The sequence below is a fragment of the Cupressus sempervirens genome, chromosome 8 (assembly GCF_028749045.1).
Source record: "Cupressus sempervirens isolate cs-2001-9-10 chromosome 8, ASM2874904v1, whole genome shotgun sequence".
In the NCBI taxonomy this organism is placed as follows: Eukaryota; Viridiplantae; Streptophyta; class Pinopsida; order Cupressales; family Cupressaceae; genus Cupressus; species Cupressus sempervirens.
In genome coordinates this window covers 636,444,109-636,469,158 of record NC_143125.1, presented here as the reverse complement: position 1 = coordinate 636,469,158, position 25,050 = coordinate 636,444,109, and the positions used below count along the sequence as shown (strand labels likewise).

Genomic DNA, 25,050 nt, shown 5'->3' with positions numbered 1-25,050 from the left:
AAAACTTACCGCACGAGATTTTTTCTTTTCAGGTAAGGGCCAGACAGTTCGAATCCTACACCTCCTTCTGAGAAAGGTAAAATCTTAAAGTCCTAAAGAAGGCCTGAAATTATGTTTTTCATTTTTCCTCTTATGGATTACTGATTTTTACTTTCCTTACAATGTCAGATCAGGATTTTCCTCCTGGACTTATTATAGGCAGTAAGTGATCATAACTTTCCAAATGTAATAGGACAATAAAACCTAGTGTCCCTATTCTCTTCTGAATTGTTGAGCCACAGAAGCATTTGGTATTGGGCAATGGTGTTATTTTACTATTTATAATTTTACTCTGCTGCAGTTACAGGCGCAGGTGTTTTAGGTGTGCTACTAACATTCTTCTACCTATCTTTCTATTTAACTTCACCAAGAGCTGCTGTACCGTGAGATAACGTTCATTCAAACATTGAAATGGAGTCTTATATCATAGCAGATGCAGTTCTCTCTTCCAAGCAGCTACAATTCCCGGAACCTACACTAGATGTTTATACAAACCTCTCACCTCATGATATACTTGATATTAAAAGCTATTGCAGTGAGTCTCATCCAGCTAGGGTAGGAAGCTTTGCACGAGTTTACAAGATGATCTTCCATGGTGCAGTTTTGGCTATAAAGGAAATACAACATAGATCCCCTCACACCAAAGCATGGGTGCACAATAAAGTTGATCTTATGATGGGAAAGGAGCACACAAACATAAACAAACTGTATTCTTGGTGTATCGAAGAAAACATATCTTACTTGGCCTACATGTATATAGATGGGTGTTCTCTCCATGACTACTTGTTAGGAAATTGTATAGGATTTTCCTATAGTTGAAAGCAGAGCCTTAAACTGATGATGGGTATAGCCAAGGGAATTGAATTCTTGCACAAGAATAAAATCATTCATGTTGATATCAAACCTCAGAATGTTATGGTGGATCGTAATGATAATGAGGCAAAGATTGTTGATTTCGGGCTTTCGAAGCATGTAGATTGGCAGGGCACACATAGGTCAACTGCTATGGTAGTTGGTACGAGAGGGTATTGGGCTCCAGAGTATTGCAGGAATAACAAGATCTCTTACAAACATGATGTTTACAACTTTGGGATTGTTGTGCTTGAAATTGTAACAGGGCAGAGGCATGTTGATGAAGCACGTGGTTCAAGTCAGTTTCATATTCCAGGGCATGTAAGGCACATGATAGAGAACAATCGTTTTGAAGAAGCTGTAGATGCTAGACTCAAACAGGAAGGGCGGAACAATATCTGTTTAGAATATATATATATATATATATATATATTCTTATGATAAGTTTGTCGGTGTTTGAAAACAACAAAGAGGTAATAGTTCTGTAAAAAGAATTTTAAATTTTTACTACTTTTCTATGTTAGACCAAGTAGCTCATGATAGTCCAACGGTGTACTCTATTGTGAAGTCACTAAATCCTTACCAAGGTAGTTAGAGGTCTATGATGGAACCTCGAGTATTTTGATTGGTTCTATTTCCACCACCCCTAGGTCTTTTACCTAGAATAGGTTTCAATAAATTATATGTTTATGATGAGCAATATAATTCTTAAGATGAGACACATGGAAGATGTCATGCAGTAGTGTGAATCTGTAGGCTACCGGGTTCACAACTTTCAACCCCTCAAAGGGTCCCACATATCTTGGAGGCAATTCAGCATTCTTTCTAAACTTAATGGTACTCTTTTGGCATTTTAATTTTAATAGCTCCCATTGAGAATTCTCTAGATGTCATTTTTGCATCTGTGTGACTTTCATGTCTATCATTTGCATCTTTATGTCTCTTGTAGATTTGAGTTACTTTTTCTTCCATCTCCTTTAGCATTCCTGGCCAAATGACTATTTTATCCTCAACATGGTTCCAGCTTATAGGGGTTCTGCATTTGCAACCATATAGAGCTTCAAAGGGTGTCATCTTAATAGTGGACCAGTCAGAGTTATTATAATCAAATTCCATCAAACGTATATACATCTTCCATCGGTATTGTTCATCCATAAAATAAACTCTTAGAGGGTCTTCTAAAACCTAGTTTACTCTTGATGTCTAGCCATCAACCTCTGGATGATAAGTAGAACTAATATTTAGTTTAGTTCCTGAGGCCAAGAATAGTGTTTGCCAAAATCCAAATGTCATCCTAGCATCCTTGTCAAATATAATCTTTTCCAGAAGTCCATGAAGTCTGAAAAATTCTCACATGAACTTGTGTACAATTTATGGTGCTCCATCAGTCAAATTACCAGGTATGAAGTGGGCTACTTTGGTTAATCTATCTACTACTACTAGAATCATGTTGTATTTTCTTTGACCTTGTATTAAGTCCATTATGATTATTTTCCATTTCCATTATGATACCCCATTTGGATGTAGGAAGCCAGTTGGGTAAAGATGCTCTGCCTTGACTCTTTAACACTCTAGACACTTCGTAACATAGTCTATTAGTTCTCTTTTCATCCCCAGTTGGGTAAAGATGCTCTGCGTTGACTCTTTGATACTCTAGACACTTCGTAACATAGTCTATTAGTTCTCTTTTCATCCCCTTAAAAAATGCATAGGTTTTATATTATCCAAGGGGGGGCCAAGTGGAATTCTTCCAAAATCATTCTTTGATTTTTTGGTATTTTGGTTATGTATATCCTGCCTTCATATCTCAATAGCCCATCCTCTTATATTTTGAAATCTTTGTAATTGGGATCCTATGGGTCTTTGAGAAGTGAATGAATGATATCAATATAGAAGTCATCTTGTTTTAAATGATGTAATACTTGATCCTTTAATCTGATATTTATGATGGCCATAGTTGAGATATGCCTTTGTTGACTTAAGGAATCTTCTACCTTATTGTACCTTTTTTGGTGTTAAGATTGGGCTGAGTGAATGTGGTGATCTAGTCAAATTTCAAAAGGATTCCTTATCAAGTAATGCCTGCATATTTGGAGGGCATGCACAATGGCATCTAATTCTAAATCATGTTGGGCAGAATTTTGTTCATAATTTTTCAGCTTCCTTGACTCATATGAAAAAACTTGGTCCTATTGGATTAGTACACCTCCTAATCCTTCCCTAGATGCGCCAGTTATAATGAAATATTCTTTTTGGGGGTCTGGTACTCTAAGTATTGGTGCAGTGGTTAACTTATCCTTTAGGTGTTCAAAGGTTTTTGACATTTTTTACTCCAAATTAATTCCTTCCCTTTTCTCTTAAGTAAGGTGACGGGGTAAGCTATCTTAGAAATATCTCTGACAAACATTCTATAGAATCTTGTTAGACCCATGAAACCCTTGACCTCTATTAGATTCCTAGGTATACACTATTCCTTGATTTCTTTAATCTTTTAAGGGTCTACGACTATCCCTTGAGCTTATATATTGTGTCCCAAATACTAGATTTCCTTTTGATTAAAAACACACTTAGACAACTTTCCATATAGTTTATATTCTCCTAAGCTCTGTAGAACCATCTCTAAGTGTTCTGTATGTTCTCTTCCATTTTGTGAGTAGATCAAAATGTCATCTATAAAGACTAATAAAAACTTATCAAAATAGTCTTGAAAAATGATATTCATCAGGTTCATGAATGCTACTAGAGCATTGGTTAGTCCAAAGGATAGTACCACAAATTTGCAATCTCCATATCTAGTTTCTAAAGTAGTCTTGTGAATGTCTTCACCTTTGATGTGAAGTTGACGGTATCTTGACCTTAAGTCAATTTTTGAGAATATAGTAGCACCTCTCATTTGATCAAACATATCATCAATTCTAGAAAGTAAGTATTGGTTCTTGATGGTGACCTTACTGAACATCCTATAGTCTATGCACAGTCTAATAGTTCCATTATTTTTATTGAAGAACAACACTAGGGATCCCTAGGGTGAGACACTGGGTCAAATAAGTTTCATATTTGGAATGTCTTACCACCATAATTGTAGTTCCATCAACTTAGTCGTGGTCACTTGGTAAGGATCTTAGGATATAGGTTCTTCCCTACATACAAAGTCTTATAAAATAAAAATTTCTAGATTAAGGTAGTTTGGGAAGTTCTTCTCAAAACACATATTGAAACTTCTTAAGATATGGATAGTTATCCTCAAACAATATTTTTGAGTTTTCCATTATTTCTCCATCTTCTAGATCACTTGTATTTTTTCCAATTCTTCAATCGTAATTGGAAAGATATCACATCCTTTCCTTCCACATCATCATAGTGGCATGGTTGATATTTGACATAGTTTGATTTCGTGCACAACTCTTTTCATACTTACATGAGTACCTTGATTAAAAAATTTAGTGAGATAGTTGACCTTGGGCTTGTGTGCACTAAGCCAATTTGCACCTACGATGATGTCATAGAACTCAAGAGGTGCTACATATACATTTAATTCTATAGAGAAATTTTGAAAGTCAACCTGAACCTCAAACAAATATTGCTACACCTTAGCCCTTGACCAGTTTGAACATACTCAACTATCCATGGTTTTTCCATGTAACTAGACCTCTTTGGGAATCTACTTAACAACTTTGTGGTTATCAAACATTCTGAGGCTCCAATATCAATTAATGTAGAGATATGGTTTTTATAGATCTTACCCAAAGTTTAAATTGGGTCCAACTACTATTCTTTCTACTAGTTGTCTAGTATTGCTTGAATCCTCTACTAATAAACATCTTGTTGTGGTGCTAGTGCAAGTCAAGGTGGTTGGTTGGTGTTTGTCTTTCCAGTACATTTGTTAGTATAGTGATCCCCACCACAATTGTAGTGTAGTATTGGTGGTCCTTTTGTTTTATTTCCTTTACTATTCACATTTGTACTAGAGTTACCTTTAAATTCTTTGTTACCACTTTTTGTCAGCTCTAGTTTGTGGGGTTTGTAGTTCCTAAATTGTTTCTTATAGGATCTAGAGTCTCTTCCCTCTGAGTTCCAACTTGTTTTCCTTTTATTATCCTAAATAGAGTCATCTCCTTTTATTTTATTTTCTTGATGAACAACATTATTTATTCCCATGAAAAGATCTCCAGCTTTTAGATTATGGTCTTGCTAATACAAAGGTATATATTTCAGAAACTGAGTGAATTTTTCAAAGTATTTTTGTACAAACATATCCCCCTACTTAAGGTTCTGGAAGTCCAATGGCTTCTAGTCATAGAAGGTTTGGGGTAACCATTGGTTCTTGAAGATGACCACAAACTTACCCTAGGTAATTTTAGTTGTCTTAATATTTAGTTCTACCTTGCTGTTTCCCCACAAAGTTGTGACTTAACCTGAGAAATGGTGTATTCCCAAACTACCTTTGAGGTTTCCAAGAAATTTCTAATTTGAAAATATTATTCCATTTTTGTTAGCCATACTTTTGTATGCTCTCTAGATTTAGAACTAGAAAATTTGGGAGGTTTGATCTTTTTAATATCCATGAATAAGTAATCATCTATTTCAAGTTTCTTTTGATTCTCAGTTTGTGTAAGTGAGGCTTGAATATTTCTCTCACTATGTTTATAATTTCTAGTTCTTTTCTAGGAGGGGATGAGGATTGCATTTCCTCTTGACCTTGCTTATTTTGGGATGCCAAATCATTTATTCTCTTTTCCATATTTTATAGCTTCATTTGCATGTCTTGCAAAACCTGAAGTAGCAAATCTGTGCGAAGGGGTGATTGTTCTCATTAACCATTTCCTGGTATGTGACATTCTCATTGTTGTTCATGGTTCCTCTTTAATGTGGCCTAAAAGTAAATACAAGTTTTTGAGTCACTTTTCTGATTTATGTTTTTTTTTTTTTGAAAAGAAAAATAAGGAAAAACACAAGTAAAGCTAGGAATTTGACTACTTTATTTAAAATTTCTTAGCTACATTTGCAACCAATTTTATTCACCAAAATTCCTCTTCTGAGGACATTACGAATTTGGTCATTTCGATGTCTTATTATAAGGTTATTGCTCAATTTTAGTTTTGTAGTTATCTCGCAGCATCCAAGTTCTATGGAAGAGTTCAAGGGGGTTATCCTGGTGAGCATTCCATGCTTGGATGAGTTTGTCTCTATAAGTTGCCTTCCTAGTGAGGTCCATCTGACCCTTTCCTTCCTCATTCATTGACATGCTTGCGTTAAGGTTTCATTTTTCCAAGGCAAGGAACAATAAGAGTAATCATATTGTAGCATGTTCGTAATCAAGTAGGGAAATATGGGATGTTATGCCTTCTTGTGAGGAGTCTTCCTTGTATAAATGTTGCTACATTTAAATCTAAAGATTCTTAGGTTTACTACATTGCTAAGTGACGTGCTTGAGGTTCAATGTTGAACCCATTGCTCTAATAATTTCTCATATGAAATTATGTACTTATTCTAAGAACAATAATTGAACATTAAATAGTAAGGCATGAAGTAGGTATCAAAACAATCCATCTTAAACAACCATTAAAAAAACCCATTTCATACGATGATAACAAAATTAACTTTCTAAAGTGAAATAACTAACTAAATTGAATTCTACAATAACTCAAAAAGAAATTATAACCATTTCAATATCCTCTATGCCTAATATTACAAATTATAAATGTACTACAAGTACAAAAAAAGAGTACATAATGAAATTAATTGAAAATAATTGAAGGTTTTGTTCAAGCCTCGACATCTAGTAAAGAGGAGAACCATTAACATAGGCTTAACCTCCCAAACTCAAACCTTATGAATCCCAACATAATTTTATAACGAGAAAGGCCCTCCCTACTATGTGTTAGGCTTGGGGCACTATAGTCCAGCCACCTACGCATACTAGTGTCGCTTAGTAATAGGCATACATTCTAGATTAACTAGCAACACTGACATCTTGTGATCAAATTAGGCAATCATGCCTATAATCAACATTGGCCAAGGATTTAGATGGGTTTTAATACCCGATCACCATCACTTGTCGAGTACTAATTAGACAATCATGAGATGACTTGGATGTTTTAATAACCATCTTAAAGATTTAAATGTTCATACATGAAAGTTTTGATTTGTTGTTACTTTTCCATTGCACGAATCCTCTCCTCTCCACCCTCTTTCATTGGCTTCACTTGCCTAGGGTGAGTCCTTGGAGACTATTACTTCATACTTATATTTATGACATGGTGATCTTGGAATGACTTCCAACAACTAATATACAATGAGTACTAACATCTAATATCAGATATGCTATTTTGATAATCAAACATTTTTATAGAACTCTATTTGAGAGATACTTGGGTTTTTAAAAAGAAAGAAAATAAACATAATATATAAGGTCTCTCCACCTCAAGCCTCAGTAATGGATGATCATAAATATCTACAAGGATTTTTTTTTATATTGCACTCTCAACAAAATCTCATAGAAAAAATATGGTGAAAGAGACTTGGAATGTAAAAGTAACTAAACCTGATCGAATGTAAATGCCAAGGAAAAAGGTTAGCTCTATCTATGTCATGTGACTTTGAATGGCCCGATCTTTGAATTTCTTTTGAGGTGAAGAATGCAACAAGGTAGAATTGTGAGGATGAAGGAATGAGATAGATCACTTCAAGGCATCTTGTTCCGCTTTGATGCAAGATGCATAATTTAATATATATCACCTCAGACTTTGCAACCTATAGCCTTTAGCTCTCAACTCAGTTCAAGATGATAGTTTCAAATAAAATATCACCAGTTTCACAAGCTCTCAAATTTGAAAAGAGGGTGCCCAGTGCAGATGGCTGCTTCTAAAAAATATAATATAAGTTTTAAATTTACTGTAAGTTCCTTTTCTTAATATATTATATATGTGCATATATAAATATAGATAATTTTAATTTTTAATACATGATTTCAACATGATATCTCTTATATCAAAAATTTCTCTTCTAAATATATGTACATCTATATATATTTTTAATTTAGAGAAATATGGTTTATTTCTAACATCATATTTTCTTTGTATATGCATATGTGTGTGTGTGTGTGTGTGTCTATATATATATGCCACCATGATACTAGGACGATATGTATATGTGCATATATATACATATGTACATATATATATATGTAGACACACACACACATATATTTATATACAAGTTCTTATGATAATATTGCTAGTGCCTCAAAACAATAGCGAGGTAATAGTTTAGAACAAGAATTTTAAATATCTATTTTTTTTATATGTTTGACCAAGTAGCTAATGATAGTCGAATGGTGTACTCTATTGCAAAGTTGCTAAATCCTTATCAAGGTAGTTCAAGGTCATACCTAAAAATCAAATAATGAACTTAGATAGCACCCCATGCCTTGAATCCCATTTAGTAATGCTTTCTCCCATTTGTATACTCCTAGAACCACTAGAGCAAGATTTCAAAGATAATAACAAGTTAGTCCATTTAAATAAAACATTATAATGTATTACTAATATATTTAAATGACGACTAACTACCATTATCAATAAACAAATAAACATGATAACAGCTAACTGATTCTAATATACAAAATTTTAGCAACCTCTTTTCACGTGAAATAAATAGTTAACTATAATTTCCCTTTTCACACGATAATGACAATGATAATTTAAGTTAAACCTTACAACAACTATAAACTTTCCAAGAAGTTTGTTAATGGCTAGAAGCTAGAGACATATAGAAATGGAAAACAAGAAGTTATAGAAATATATAAATGAAAAACAAGGCAACTCCCACCCTAGTTTTCAAACTATAATTAAGCAGACAATTGTCCATATAATATCCAAAAGAAATGTTTGTAAAGGAGGCACCAACTTTCCAACAAATTTTTTAATGGCTAGAGGCTAGAACGATATAGAAAAGAAAAAAAAGAAAAAATTAAAATAGAGATAAAACTATGATACATTCAAACTATAAAGAATTTATATATATTTCAAACTTGATATGTAAAAATATTGATGTGATGGAACACCAACAAAGAGCCATTGCTCACTTATTGTGCACCACTCCTTTTCTCATTTATTTAGTTAATTAAAAAGAAAAATTGTACATCTCATCTTTTCTCATGTTTTTATTTATTTAGAAAGTCATATTTTCTTTGAACATTGGGAAAAAAAGAAAAAAATGAAAAGGAATAGAAAGTTAGATAAGAAAGAAAAACACATGATTGATAGACTTGAAAGATATATTTACTTTGAAAGGAAGAAAGACTATGTATGCATAATACATGCCATAATTTGAATTAGTTTCTAATGCTCCCCCTTACTCATGATTGTCCACTATAGTTTCTAAAAGTTGTCTCTAATGTAATATATGTTTTATTAGTGTGCTTATTTATTTTATGAAAAATTGAAATTTTGTTTTTGTAGTTAGTTTCAAGTGACTTACAAATCCACTTCATAATGATGTCATCAATAATACAAAGTATTGTTTGACAAATTAATTCATATTTTTATATCAATAACATTATCTTTAAAAATTATAATTATATTAGAATGAGTATAATATTTATGTTATAATTATTATAGTATAATTATATGTATTTTAGTAAATTAAATTGAGTCAATGGTGGTGATCTTTGATGAAGCGAACCTATAGTACATTTTAGAAAACATTAGAGCATTATTTTGTAGTAAAATGAAAAAATACTAGCAAAAAATTATATATAGAAATCTAATAAAAAATAGATATATTCTTACAAAAATTAAAATTAAATAAAGAATTGTGAAAATATTGGAAAAGTAGATTTTTTTTAGAAGACATAATTTTGAGATTAACAAATAGTAAAATATGAGTGAGTAATAAAATACAATAGTTATAGGTAAAAATATGTTATTGTTAATGGGTGCTTGTTCTATTGTTGAAGTTGAATTGAATAGAATGAGATCACTAGAAATTAAGTTTCAAATCTCAGGATGTCATATATGAACATACAACTTGAAAAAGAATAGAGTGCTTACTCCCCCTTAATCACGATTGTCCACTATAATATCTAAAAGTTGTCTTTTAGGTACATAAATCTTGCATTTCTCTCTAATTTGCAAATTATTCTTTTGATATGTAATGTTCTAAGTCTAGATTTATCCATTGTCATTTAGCTCTCTAATGAAATATATGTTTTATTAATGTCCATATTTGTTTTATGAAAAATTGATTTTTCTGTTGTTGTAGTTAGTTTGAAGTGACTTAAATATCCAATTCATAGTGATGTCATCAATAATACAAAGTTTTATTTGACAAATTAAATGATTAATTAATTAATTATAATTATATTAATAATATTATCATTGAAAGTTATAATTATATTAGAATAAGTATAATATTTATGTTATATTAACTATAGTATAATTATATATATGCTAATAAATTAAATTGAGTCAAGAGTAATGATCTTTGTTGAAGGGAATGTATAGTACATTTTAAAAGCATTAGAGCATAAATTTTTGCAGTAAAATAAAAAATTACTAGCAAAAAAAATAGAGGAATCTAATAAAAATAGATATATTTTCACAAAAAATAAAATAAAATGAAGAAGTGTGAAAATATTGGAAAACTAGTTTAATTTTTTTTAGAAGATAGAGTTTTGAGATTAACAAATAGTAAAAAATGAGTGAGTAATAAAATACAAAAGTTATAGGTAAAAATATGTTATTGTTAATGGGTGCTTGGTCTATTGTTGAAGTTGAATAGCATAGAATGAGCCCACTAGAAATTAAGTTTAAGACACCATTGAAAGACATGTATACTATGAAAGTAAGATAGACTATGTATGCATAATACATGAGGCAATTGGAATTAGTTGCTAATCCTTCCCCTTGACCACAACTATCTACTATAGTTTCTAAAAGTTGTCTCTTTGATACATAAAACTTGCATGTCCCTCTAGTTTGAAAATTATTCTTTTGATATTCAATGTTCTAAGTCTAGATTTATCCATTGTTATTTAGCTTTATGAAGAAATATATATTTTATTAATGTGCTTTTTTTTATATGAAAAATTGCATTTTTTTGGTTGTTGTAGTTAGTTTCAAGTGACTTAAATATCCAATTCATAATGATATCATCAATAATAAAAAGTATTATTTGACAAATTAATTGATTAATTAATTAATATCATTATATTAATAATATTATCATTGAAAATTATAAAATTATATTAAAATACATATAATATTTATTTTATATTAATTATAGTATACTATATGTATTCTAATAAATTAAATTGAGTCAAGAGTGGCAATCTTTGATGAAGTGAATGTGAAGTTGAATTGCATAACATGAGCCCACTAGTAATCAAGTATAAGATTTTATATCATGATTCCAAATATGAACATACCACTTGATAGAAAGATTAAATTTCCATAATCTATTAAAATTAGAGTGATTCGTTTCTAGATTATATCATGTTAAGATCTTTAGAATCAACATTTGGAATCACAATCCATCATCATGATGGAAGAGAGACTAAAGATGTAAAATAAAGCAATGATGGATCCCTTGCTTTCTTTCATTATAATGATAGATCACAAATGATTTAGAATATTGATTGTAAAAGCTTTAACACAATCTAATCCAAAACCTAATCAGTATAATAATACTTCATATTAAGACCATAGATATTACAATGTTTGATTCAAAATTTAAAACAAAATAATAATAATAAACACTATTTGACAATTTCAATTATTAATATTTTTTTTAGGCAAAAGTGGCAAGCCACTGTAATATTTTATTAATTTGATTCAACAAGGTCAACTGGGAAAGAATTAGTGAAGAAAACCTGGCATCATTCCTAATGTATACATAGTTTTAGATATTTTGAACAAATAATTACAAAGGGTGAATCAAGTACCACCCATTAGTATATCTAGAACTGACTATCACCTTCCTTCAAATTGGTATACATGAGCACGATCCAGAAAACATATCTTCCTAAATTAATTTTTTGAGGGCAGCATGTTTCTCAAATATGGATAAAGGGTGAAGTGATGAAATCAACAACCCATCACAACCCAAATTTGAAAGAAAATCTGCAACATGGTTTCCTTCCCTATAGGTGTGTGAAATACAAACATCCAAGCACTCATCTAGGAGCCTCCAAATTTGAATAAGAATATATTTTAACTTCCAAGAGAAGATAGTCCTATGAATATAGGCATTAATAATGACAGAGGAGTCTCCTTCAATATGTAGCAACCAAAAATTACCTTGTTTTGCTAAAATAAGACCAGCTAATAGAGCTTGTGCCTCTGCCATGTTATTTGTATTAATAGGCAAAGGGGATATTGTAATTGCCACAACATCTCGATCTGAATTTCTAATACATGCACCAAAATCAGAAGGGTCGAGATTACCTCTTGATGTGCCATCAAAATTCAGTTTCCAATATCCCTCATCTGGTGGCCTCCATCCTATTTTCTTACGGGATATTGAAGAAGTGGAAGAATTGCAAATTTTCCAACCATTTGGAATGAATAAATGTTTCCATCTTTGAATAATTTGAGAATCCCAAGAAGTAACAATAGGATTAAATTTTGTCTTTTGCAAACTTGAATTTGTCACCTCTGAGATAGATCTTTCAATTCCCTCCAAAACAATTTCTAAGGCATGGCTCTCTTTTCTAAAAATGCGTTTGTTATGTTCCCACCAAATAGCACAAACAACCAATGTCAAGATACATTTCCAAAGGTTTGCAAATAATGATTTGGGATAAAGGATTGGCCAAGCTTTAAAAAGATCCCACAAATTATTTTAGAGAGGAATACTATAGTGCATCTTATTCAAGACAAAACTCTAGGATTGATAAGAAAATGAGGATGAGACAAAAAGATGAACCGTTGATTCTTCACACTCATCACAAAAACCACAGTTAAAAAAGGAGGCAATGTGCAATCTAGCCAATCTATCATTGGTCAAAATCCTATGTTTTAGTGCAAGCCAAGTGAAACAACCTACCTTTGGAAGTACAATATGATTCCAAAAAAATGAAAATGCCCTACAAGTAATTTTATGTGAAACATTTTGCTGCAAAATTTTATAACCCTCTTTTACTGAATAATTGCCATCCTTAGCTAGAGCCCATAAAATCCTATCTTGAGATCCAGAAAAGATGACTTGCTTGGAAGAAAAAATATCTTTGAATTGTCTAATTTCCTAAGATGAAAGTGGTAAAACCGCTAGATACTTCCAAAACACTTTCCCTGAAAGTTCACAAACATATGCCACATATTGATAAAGTTGAGTACCCCAGTGTAGTTCTAACACTTCAATAATAGTAAGAGAAATCAAATTATTGGAAAGTGGAATTTGACCATTCCAAGAATCTCTCCAAAAGTTAACTTTAGTACCATCATTAACTTCCCAAGAAACATAATTAACCACAATATTACGAGAAGCTATCATGAAATCCCATATAACTGAACCTTTAGGAGGATCCAAAATACAAAGAATTATAGAAGGATCATTATTATCCAGATACTTTTGTTACATAATTTTGCACCAAGTGGATTGAAGTTTAGTGTACATTTGCCAAACCAATTTCCCACCAAATGCTTCATTTCTTTTAGTAAGGTCATGCACACCTACCCCTCCTATTGCTGGAATCTGTGACATGTCGTATAATGAAATAAGTGGGATCTTACAAGAATCATCCATATTACCTGTCCATAAGAAGCCCTTAATCATTTTCTGAATTTGAACTAGAATTTTTGGGGGAGCTTTAAGAAAAGCAAAAAAGTAATTTGGAATTGCAGCTAATACTGATTTAATCAGCAAGACTTTCCCAGCCAAGGATAACCATCTAACTTTCCAAGCAGTGATTCTACTCTGAATATGTTGAATGACAGAGTCCCAGTATGAAGATTTATTTGAACCCATAAAGAAAGGGATGCCCAAATAGATAGAAGGTAATAAATATTCTAAGAAACCCAATATTTGTTTAATTTTATCAGAAATCACTTTGTTTGTGTTAAAAAAATATATTTTTGATTTCTAAGCATTAATGGCTTGACCTGACACTGCTGAATATAGATTGAGAACATGAAGAATATGCCTAGCTTCCTGAACATTTGACAATCCAAATAAAAGTGTATCATCTGCAAATAGAGAATGTGTTATAGCAATATTTGTACCCAAAATAAGTGCGCCATGCCAATTACTGAGCTTATGTTGATGTGAAATGATCTTGCTAAAGGCTTCAGCCATAATGATGAAAAGAACTAGGGATAGGGGGTCTCCTTGCCTAATCCCTTGAGTAGAAGAGAAGAAGCCCGCCGGTTTACCATTTATTAATACTGAAAACTAAGCACCCGAAATACATGCCTTAATCCATTTGCACCAATTCTTTGAAAAAACCATTTTGGAAAGAACTTGCAGCAAAAATTTCCAACAAACCCTGTCATAAGCTTTCATCATATCAATTTTTATACAAAATTTGAGGAATGATTTGAATTTCAATTATTAACTCAAATTTTCGACATAAAACACTAATTAGTGATCCCAATGTTAGCCAGAACATGTTCTAGTTTTTCATTGGGAAGCTGCAAATGCAATCTCTTCTTCTTCTTCCTACGCAAGACTAATATGGCTGTGTGCACTGTTCATTAGTGAAGTAAGTTTTGTGAGAACAAGATCCATATCAGGTCATTCTGCCTTATCAGGGTGAGCACATGTGAGTGCAATGTTTGCAATAGTGAAGGCTTCTTCTACATCAAAGATGTTCCACCCATTCTCTTTAGGTTTAGAGTCCACAACTTCTTCAAAATGGTTGTTCTCTATCATGTGCCCCCTAAATATGAAACTAACTTGAACCCCGTGCTTGATCAACATGCCTCTGTCATGTTATCATCTCCAACACAACAATCCCAAAGCTATAAGAGAGCTTGTTATTCCAGCAATACTCTGGAGCCCAATATCCTTTGGTGCCTATTATTTTATCGGTAGACCTGTGTGTCTGGTGTAGTGGCACCCATGAAAGAATTAATTTACCATCATTATGGTTTAATATTATGTACAAATGTAAGCAAGAAATGTGACATGGGTGAAGGATCTAGGAGAATTAATATCTTATCATTATTATTTAAGTTGATGCACAAGTTTGATTCAATGGGTAATGTATCTTATAAAGAATCCTCAAACAAAAGGATTTTACACTATTTTGTTACCAAATGAAAATTGAATGAATGATTTTAGGGTAGTTGTAAATAGTTTGTAAACTGTTCAAATAGTCTTTAAAAGACATCTCATAATGTAATGGAAGGAGATAGAGAATAGAATCAATAAGAGGGGAAAAGACAATAGGTTTGAAGAAGAGAGTAAATTGATAAGAAACTCTCATGGCTCTTTGGCGGCAACCACTAGAGAGCCATACATTTGTAATCTGTCATTAGTATATAATGGAAGTGTGTTTTAGTTTTAATAATGTTTTAGTCTTCTCTATATCGATCTTTTGTACTTTAAAGCATTCGATTATAGTTCATTGGTTCATTGATAGGAAGAATGTTATAACAGTTTGGTTCGGGTTCCAAGTTAAGAACAGTCAATTTCATATTAACATTATTTTATTGTCATTATTGTAATTGCTCCGCATCTATGGTGCAGTGGCACCCATGAAAGAATTAATTTACCATCATTATGGTTTAATATTATGCACAAATGTAAGCAAGAAATGTGACATGGGTGAAGGATCCCAAGAGAATTAATATCTTATCATTATTATTTAAGTTGATGCACAAGTTTAATTCAATGGGTAATGTATCTTATAAAGAATCCTCAAACAAAAGGATTTTACACTATTTTGTAACTGAATGAGAATCGAATGAATGATTTTAGGGTAGTTGTAAATGGTTTGTTACAATTCATTGGTTCATTGATAGGAAGAATGCTATAACAGTTTGGTTCGGGTTCCAAGTTAAGAACAGTCAGTTTCATATTACCATTATTTTATTGTCATTATTGTGATTGCTCCGCATCAGTGTCCCCTCCCAATCCACGTGCCTGGAAAACCCAAAATCAACAAGCTTTGCTTCATCATCCTTAACATCGATCATGATATTATGAGGCTTGATATCATCATGAATGAGTTTATTCATATGTAAGAATTCAATTCCCTTGGCTATACCCATTATCATTCTTAAGCTCTGCTTCCAACTGTACGCAAAGTTTCTACAATTTCCTCTCAAATAATCATCTAGAGAACACCCATCTATATACTTGCCTCTATACACCAAGCATATAGCTTGTTTATGTTGATGTGATCCAATCCCTGTAGTAGTTCAACTTCATTCTCCACCCACATTTTGGTGTCAGGGGATTTGTGTTGTATTTCCTTTATAGCCAAATCTCTGCCTTGGAAGGCCCCCCTGTAAACTCGTACAAAGCTTTCTTCCCCAAATTTAAGAGACCCATGGCAACAGCTTTTGATATAAGCAATCTGATCTAGTGTGATGTTCGAATAAATATGTGTAGGCACAAGTGACAGTTCTTGATTAGAGGGGAAACCTGCATGCATGCCATGTACAATTATTTCTCTTCCTCCAATCCCATTTGTTTCAATTGTGTAGTGAGAAGCAGTTGTTCTCGTTGTAGCTGTTATTTGCAGATTGGAAGATAAACTTGAGGGAACCAGATTTTGTTGAACATCAGCTTGCTCCTTATAATTACTTGCGATGAAAGTAAAGGGGAAGTTGTTCCATCTCGTTTTTGCCCGGGTTTGTACTTTATATTTTAGATGATGCCGATTATAACCAATAGCACAATTGCAACAACTGCACCAGAGGAAAATACAAATAATGAAATAACATTGTCGCCAAATGCTTTTAATGGGGAAAAGTAAATTTGGAAAGTTACAAATTGCTTACCAATTACGACAGTAATTATTATAGATGAGTTTACAGAATTGTTGAAAGTTTTTTGGAATCTGCCCATTGTAGCTGTAGCAGAATTGTCGAGATTTTTGAATCCATCTGATAAATGGTAAGTGAATGTCATTACTCATCCATTGGATGAAATAAAAGAAAAATATAAGATTTTAATGTTTTTTCAAGAAAAATGAGATTTTACCATCGGCAGAAGAATGTGGTTGATAATCTAGTTGAGTAGTTGTCACCTTTCCCTTTTTACCTGTGAATAAATCATTAGTAATAGTTATAGTTTTTTTTTTTTTTTTTTTTTTCTTCATTCTTTTTTATTTATTTTAGATGATTTCAGAATATTTATTTATCTATGTAATAATAAACATGTTGGTCAGATTATTTGTTGAATTTGCTTCCAGATTATACATTAGTAAAAAATATGTTTACTTTTTACCTTTTATTATCTGTATTTGCTTGATGTTTGATCTATAATAATTTTTTTAATATATATTTATATTTTCTTATATATTACTTAATTGTTCATTTAACCATTTTATGAATAAAGATATTTTTGATACTAAGTAGCAGCCAAAAATGGGGACTGATTTAGAACAAGAAGCTAAAATATAGTGAGAAGTCATTTGCAACACATTGTCATCCTACCCTTTTTCTTAATATTAAAAACCCATACATTATTGTATCCCAATTTCTCCATCTACTATAACATGTAGGCTGACTAACATACTGAAAAATATAAAATTATATAAACATAATAGAATACAAAACCATAATTACATAATTCAGCTATGATAATACTAAAAGGTCATCCACATAGAACATAGGAAATAGAATACATCAAAAAATAAATTAACATAAAGAGCTACCATTCTTTCTTCTCTTTGTCAGGTCTTTCTAGGAGCACGAAGCCAATCATCTATCAAGAACCGAGACAAGGATGTGTGTGGTGTCCGTGACATCAGCAGAGGTAACAAACATTTCCTTCTCAACATGAAGGAGATGAAGAGTGGTGGTTGCCAAGTGCATCACTTTGAAAGTAAAATTGGCCACCTTGTCAAATCTGTCATCTAGTTTTTCTTGTCTTTTCATGAATTTTTTTAATAGTCTCCTCTAGCGCAACCCTATCGTCAGAACACACCTAAACACCAATCCCTAGAGACACCTCAGGGTTACTCCCATCTCCTTTAGTATTTCTCTTGCCAAGTTATCATATTGACAGACATGTGAAGTAATGGTATCAAAGTCCTTGTGATTATCCTAAGTATTTGTAGCTTCCACGGTATGGGTTTTATCTTTGAGATTGTCAGAAATATGGGAGAGCATGTGGCTTAAGTTGCCATCCATATGGCTATAATCACCCCCATATAAGGATACTTATTAATCTTATATACTTATTAATGATATTTCCACTCAAATAGTCATCAAGAGAACACCCATCTATAAACATGTAGGCCAAGTAGGATATATTTGCTTCTATATGTTGATGTGATTCAATCCCTGTAGAAGTTCAACTTCATTCTCCACCCATATTTTGGTGTCAGGTGATTTGTGTTTTATTTCCTTAATTGCAAAATCTCTGCCTTGGAAGGTCCCCCTGTAAACTCGTGGAAAGCTTCCTTCCTCGACTTTAAGAGACTCATGGCAAAAGCTTTTGATATAAGCAATCTGATCGAGTGTGAGGTTCGAATAAATATGTGTACGCACAAGTGGAAGTTCTTGATTAGAGGAGAGACCTGACTCTATATTTAAAATTCTTCCTCTTTCTCCAATCCCATTTATTTGAATTGTGTAATTACTATGTGGAGTATTACTTCTCAGAGGAGACATTTTCAGATTGGAAGATAAGATTGACTGAACCTGATTTTGTTCAAAATCAGCTCGCTCCTTTATATTTACTTGGGGTGAAGGTAAAGGGGAACTTGTTGCTTCTCGGTTTCGCTCGCGTTTGGACCTCATCTTGTAAATGATACCGAGTGTAACCAAAAACACAATTGCAATCACTGCACCAGAGGAAAATAAAATAAAGTAAAATAAAATTGTTGCCAAATGTTTTTGATGGGGAAAACTAAATCTCGAAACTTACAAATTATTGTAGATGATTTTAAAGAATTATTGACACTTTTTATGAATGCGTCTGATAAAATGGTAAGTAACTGTAATTAGTTAACAATAACAAAGATTAAAGAAAAATATAAGTTTTCGCAAGAACAATGAGACTTTACCTTCGGGAGAAGGTGGTTGAAAATCCAGCTGGGAGTTTGCCATCAGTGCTTTTTATCCGTGAACATCAAGAAACTGTAATGATCAGATGAACAAGAGAAACCTAAATTAACAATCAGAAAAATAAAAACATGTACGAAGTCTACAAAAAAGAGACTGAAAAGATCCACAACTTGAAATATCAGATCTGAGAATCCAGCAGAATCTGGGATATTTTGTTTGACTAAGATAGCCCTCTCTTTTCACTCTACCATAATGAAGAATTCTTTTTAAAGAGCTCAACTGCAATGGTATACAAAACTATATTAGCTTTACAATGGAGAAAATAGCTTTGTATTCCGTGGCTGTTTCACAGTAGTCCAAGAAAAGTTTTAAGGTGGGGAAGAATAGGAAATAAAATAAAATATCATTGAATAGTTGATGAAACCGCGTCAACAATCGGAGGTCACGGGTCTTCCTTTCATTTTCGTGGTTGCTTCTCAAACGCAACCCAGGCCAAAAAATATAAAATGGGGATGAAACAGGACAATGAAATAGGACAAAACAATGTCCACTGTAGAAGAAACTGGTTACACTGAACTTCCTTTTCAACTATTTGATTTTGTAGGAGGGGAATGCAAAATCATCTTAGTCAAAGCCATCTTTACAAGGAAGATGATAAATGATCTGTCAAAAAAAGAGGCTTTCAACTATATTATTTATATTTTGTAGGGTAGGTTTGTTTCTGGTTTTTTTATGTGGCTTGTAAATTTGTCTTGCCTACCAGTCACTGGAATAATTTGTGCAACTGCTGGTTATTACCTTCGTATCTCAATAGCCCATCCTCTTCTATTTGGAAATCTTTGTAACTAGGATCCTATGGGTCTTTGAGAAGTGAATCACTGATATCAATATAGAAACTTCATCTTGATGTTATACTACTTGATCCTTGAATCTGATAGTTATGATGGCCATAGTCGAGATATGCCTTCGCTGACTTAAGGAGTCTTCTAGCTTATTGTCCTTTGTCTAGCATTAAGGTTGGGATGAGCGAAAATATACTACAAGACATGGTGATCTGGTTGAATTTCAAAAGTATTCCCTATCAAGTAATGCCTGCATATTTGGAGGGCATGCACAATAGAGGCTAATTCTAAATCATGTTGGGAATAATTTTGTTCATAATTTTTCAACTTCCTTGAATCATATGCAAGAACTTGGTCCTCTTGGATCAGTACACCTCCTAATCCTTCTCTAGATGCATCAGTTATAACAACAAATTCCTTTCGGGGGTTTGGTACTCTAAGTATTGGTGTAGTGGTTACCTTATCCTTTAGGTATTCAAAGGTTTCTGACATTTTTCAGTCCAAATGAATTTCTTCCCTTTTCTCTTAAGCGAGGTGATGGGGTGTAATGGACACCCAGGAATGCCCAAAAGCTGAACCTAGGCTGAATTTATATTAATGCTGAGAATGCTGCAATCAATTACAAAGAGATGTATTCCAAAGGCCAAACCCTAAGGGAATGACGTCTAGAATGTTACAACAAAGAATGAACGTCTTCTATTGCCAAAAGAAGGGAGTGTGATTCACACATCCAAGCTCTTATCAAATGCAACTCATAATCATCTGATGATCAGCAATGAAACTTTCAGCCCTATTTATTCTTTTCTTCATCCTTCTGGAAGGAACTAAAACATTAATTAATTACAAGAGCTAGAAGCTTCCTCCTTCCAATAATTAATGCATACCTTAGAAATTCCTCCTTGGTAGTAATTAATTAAATCATGAGATGCTTCTGTCCTTCCAATAATTAATACATACCCTAGAAGCTATTAATACAAAGTCACCTTTTAATTTTTAATTGAATGACTTTAATTTTTCTTATCCTCCACTTAGACTTTGGAGAATGTGAAGGGTAAACCATGGGAACATTACAGGTCCGCCCTCCTTGAAATTGCTTGCCCTCAAGCAATCTTAGTCCTGTTTGTTGTAGCACCTACTCACTCTCCTAAGTAGCATCTTCCTCTGGCAGATATTTCCATTTGACTAAATATTCTTTAATAAACCTATTTCGCAAAGTCCTTTCCCTAGTATTTAGAATAGCCTCAGGAATTAATACAAGCTTTCCCTCCTCATCTAATGGTGGTAATTCTGCTGAAGGCACAATTCTTTCTCCAACGGCTTTCTTAAGCCTTGACACATGAAACACATTATGCACCCGACTATTCTCTGGAAGCTCTATGGATCACTTTGTAGGGGCCATAAAATCTAGGCTTCAACTTCTCTGCTCCACTTTTCTTGAGTGATGACTGTCTATATGGTTGTAGCCTCAGGTAAACCATATCCCCAACTTCAAAACTATGCTCTATCCAGTGCTGGTTAGCATACAATTTTTGCCAATTTTGAGCTTGTTGTATATTCTCCTTGAGCACCCTCAAAATATCCTGACTATCCTGTAAGAAGTTTTTTTCTTTGGGCACTCTACTATCTCCCAAAACCAGATCCATGAAACTAGGTGCTTCATAACCATACAGTGCCATGAATGGAGTCATCTTAATGGACATATGATAAGTGGTGTTATAGCAGTACTCTCCCATATGTAACCATTTGACCCAAGCCCTCTGCTATGTAGTCACATAGTTCCTCAGATATCTTTCCACCAATTTATTCACAATCTCTGTCTACCCATTTGTCTATGGATGATAACTAGTGGTAGGTGTAAGTTCAATACCACACAACCTAAACAACTCTTGCCAAAAAGTGATTATAAATTTACTATCCCTATCATTAACAATGAAAGTAGGTAGCCCATGTAATCTGAATATCTCTCAAAAGAAAAGATCAGCCACCTGTGTTGCAGTATATGTGGATGGAATAGCAAATAAGTGAGCAAACTTCATTAGTCTGTCAACTATCACATAGATGCAATCTTTCCCTTGTACTCATGGTAACCTCGTGATGAATTCCATGGAAATACTTTCCCATTTTTTGTTTGGAATGGGCAAAGGTTGTAACAACCCTGAAGGATATGTGTGCTCTCCCTTATTCTGCTAGCAAATTGCACACTCCCTGACATACTTTTGAACATCATCCTTGAGCCCTTTCCATGTGAACCGTCCATAGATCTGCCTATAGGTCTTAAAGACCCCTCGATGTCCAGCTATAGGTGCATCATGAAATGTCTTTAGTATTACTTCCTTATACTATGATGAAGGAATCAAATATATCCTGCCCTAAAACTTTATCAACCCATCCAACACTAGATAGAAATCATCATCTATGGTGCCTGCAATTACTCCAGAAGCCCAAGTGTCCCTAACATATTCTTTTGTGATCTTATTTCTCAAAACTCCTGTAATCTTAGCTATAGCACAAATATGAGGCCTCTTGGATAAGGCATCTGTAACCACATTCTTCTTACCTTTGACAAACTCAATGTCAAAGTCATAAGCCTACAACTTTGTGATCCACTTCTATTGTCTATCATTCAAATCACATTGGTTCATGAAGTATTTGATGCTATTGTGATCAGTTTTGATAACAAATTTTTCCCCAATGAGGTAGGACCTAAACTTAGCCAATGCATGCATTATAGCCAACATCTCCCGATCATATATGGAATAGCTTCTCTCCACTCCATAGAGCTTCTTGCTCTCAGAAATAATGGAATGCTTCTCCTACATCAAGATTACTCTGATCCCATCTCCTGATGCATTACAATGAAGCTCAAATGGCTTTGTGAAATCTGGTAGAGCTAGTACTGGACATGATGACATCACCTTCTTGAAATGATCAAAGCTTCTCTGAGTTGCCTCTGTACATGTGAAAGCCCCTTTCCTGGTAAGGTCTATCAAGGGTGTAGTGAGTTGTGAAAATATTTTAACAAATCTCCTGTAAAATCCACAGAGACCAAGGAATCCCTTAAGCTGTGTAATATTTTTTGGAGTAGGCCAATCAACAATAGCCCTAATCTTTTTAGGATCTACTCGAACTCCCTTTGCACTGATAATATGTCCAAGATATAGTAGCTCAGTCATCCCAAACTCGCACTTAGATTCCTTGGCATACAATGATTCTTTTTCCAAAGTAGACAACACCATCTCAAGATGTTGTAAATGCTCTTCCCAAATCTTACTAAAAACTAAAATGTCATTAAAGAAAATCAAAACAAATCTCCTAAGCTACTCCCTAAATACCTGATTCAAGCAACTCTGGAATGTAGTAGGGGCATTGGTTAGCCCAAATGGCATAACCAAAAACTCAAAGTGGCCATAGTGACATCGAAAAGCTATCTTCTCAATGTCCTCCTCCCTCATCCTAATCTGATGATACCCTGACTGTAGATCAATCTTTGTAAAAAAGCATGCACCATGTAACTCATCAATTAGCTCATCCATTCATGGGATGGGATATCTATTCTTAATGGTCTTCATGTTTAATGTCCTATAATCAATGCACATGCACATTGTCCCATCCTTCTTCTTTACCAACACTACTGTTGAAGCAAAGGGATTCTTACTAGGCCTAATATGCCCTATTTCCAACAACTCCTTAATTGCCTTCTCTATGTCATCCTTATGTTTCTTAGGATGATGATAGGGAGTAATCATGACTGGTTTGGCTCCCTCTTCAAGCTCAATAACATGTTCTATCCCTCTATTAGGAGGAACCCCATGCAGAATCTTGCCAAATACCTTAGTGTGCCTGTCAAGTATCTCCTGAATCTCTTGTGGATGACTCTTCACCTATGACTCTTGTGAAGTTGGCATAGTGAAGAATCCTACTGCCCACTCTATGTTACTATGCCAATTTTTTTTTTGCATTCTCCTTAGGGAAACTACTCTACAACTCCCATCTGAAAGTCCTCTAAGTACCACAGTTCTTCCCTCATGCTCAAACTTCATTTCCAATTTTGCTAGGTTAAGTGTGAACTCTACTAGCGAGGCCATCCATACCATGCCAAAGATGATATCATAGTCTCCCATGTATACCACATAGAACTCATCTTCCAACTCATATCCATCTCCAAACTTGATGTGAATATTAGATATCTTTTGAGTGCATAATAGTTTGTCACCATTATCTACCATAACTCTAAATCTGACGTGCTCCTTAGTCTGTAGACCTCTCTTGGCTACAAATTGTGCATCTATAAAATTATGTGTAGCCCCAGTATCAATGAGTGAGATCACTTTTTGCCCTTGGATAGTACCTTTGACCTTAAATGTGATTGCCTTCTAAGCCCCTGTTAATCATGCTAATGACTTCTCATCCTCAGGAATGCTACTCTCCTCTGTAGTGCTATCGTCATCTGAATTTGAGTGTTGATCCTCTCTCTCTAACTATGACTCTTCTATTGAGAAATACTCCATTTGATTTGCCTTAGCCTTGAGAGGACACTTATGAGATAAATCTAAAGGCTCTCTACAATGAAAACATAACTTTTTCTTTCTTAAATCATTCAAGGTGTCATTATCCAACTTATCTCTTTTGGGCTGAGCATCCTTGTGAAAATTTTTTTTGTCCTTCTCCTTGTCCTTTTTCATATAAGAATCCTTCTACTAAAATTTTCTCCTAAATGAAGAAGGTCCTAAGTCACGAGCCTTTTTAGTGGCCTCCTGCAATGTACCTGGGTCATGTCCCTTGACCCAACCTTGCAAGGGTTCTGAGAGTCCATCCATAAACAACACTACTAACCTCCTCTCTGAAATATCTGTGACCAACACAACTAACCTCTGAAACTAACTGATATATGTTTCAACTGATCCCCACTGCTTGATTTGTGCTAGCTCCTTAAACTATAATTTAAGATCCCTAGTATCAAATCTCTCTATGAGCTTCTCAGTGAACTCCTCATAAGATGTGATCTGATTATTTCCAAAGGTTACCATGCCATGGTGCCACCACTCATGTGCTGGTCCATCCAAGTGAATAGCTGCATACTTTATAGCCTCCTCTTCAGGCATAGGATTCAGCTGCAAGTATGTATCCATCTT

At 33.7% G+C, this 25,050-nt stretch overlaps 2 pseudogenes; one reads left to right on the top strand and one right to left on the bottom strand.

Moving 5' to 3' along the window:
• The first annotated feature begins 450 nt into the window (after positions 1 to 450).
• Positions 451 to 12,478, top strand: LOC149544045 (senescence-induced receptor-like serine/threonine-protein kinase; annotated as a pseudogene).
• Positions 12,479 to 14,550: 2,072 nt separating this feature from the next.
• On the bottom strand, positions 14,551 to 19,118 carry LOC149544044 (cysteine-rich receptor-like protein kinase 25; annotated as a pseudogene).
• Positions 19,119 to 25,050: the final 5,932 nt, after the last annotated feature.